The sequence below is a fragment of the Myotis davidii genome, unplaced genomic scaffold (assembly GCF_000327345.1).
Source record: "Myotis davidii unplaced genomic scaffold, ASM32734v1 scaffold3352, whole genome shotgun sequence".
Lineage (NCBI taxonomy): Eukaryota > Metazoa > Chordata > Mammalia > Chiroptera > Vespertilionidae > Myotis > Myotis davidii.
The window spans coordinates 29,908-30,817 of record NW_006284012.1 but is presented as its reverse complement, the minus strand read 5'-3'; positions in this window follow the sequence as shown (position 1 = coordinate 30,817).

Below are 910 nucleotides of genomic sequence, written 5' to 3'. Positions count from 1 at the left end.
TCACTTTTCTCTGTGCGGCTGTGCTGGGGACAGGGAGGGACAGGGCTCCTCCGGTGGGGGTGCAAGGAAGGAAGGGCACGTGGGCGGGGCCTGGGGCTGAGACCCCACACTGGGGGAGCAGGGAGGAGGCCGAGTACCAGCTTCCCTTATCTGGCCCTGGGATCTGGAGGAGCTAAGCCAGAGGCAGTGACAGATAAAGTGAGTGTTGGCTTATCAGGGAGGGTCCAGCGGGCCTTCCGTTGGGCCAGGGGGGCTGCGGGGGGGACAGTGCTTCCTGTGTGTCCACATGGGTCCTCCTGAGGGGGCCCCCATGCAGGGCCATGTTCACTGGCTGCTGGTGACCCGCACCCCCAGGTCCAGGCCAGGGTGGCACTCTGGGGTACGCCACCTCTCCTGGTAAATGGGCACAGAAACGAGTCCTGTCAGTCATCAAGGGGACTGCACCCATGGTGATTGGAGTCCTGGCGGGGGTGGGGGTGTGGGTGCTGCAGGAAACCATATATGCGGCGCCGGTGGAATGAGCGGGGTCTCAATGCTGGAGGCAAATGAGCTAAAACAGGTGAAGGCCTGAAGGCCCATCATATGGGGTCCAGGGAAGGGCCTGGGGGTCTGGGCAGCACAGAGAACCTGGGGTCTTCTAGACCCAGCCCCCAACCCACACACTGGGCGACATCAGGCCCTCAGAGGCTGGGCTTGCAGGCCAGAGGGCTGTTCCCCGTTCCTCAAGGGCACCCTTCCAGGTTCATTCCTGTGATGGGTTCCATGCAGTCGTCACTCAGAGATGGTGCCACGGCCGTCCCTGTCCATCATCAGGGCAATGTGGCACGGGCACCATCGAGCCACATCTCCAGGCCGGATGCTGGAAGGAGACATCTGTGCCCCAGGAAGCCACGTCCTCACTCTCACCCTA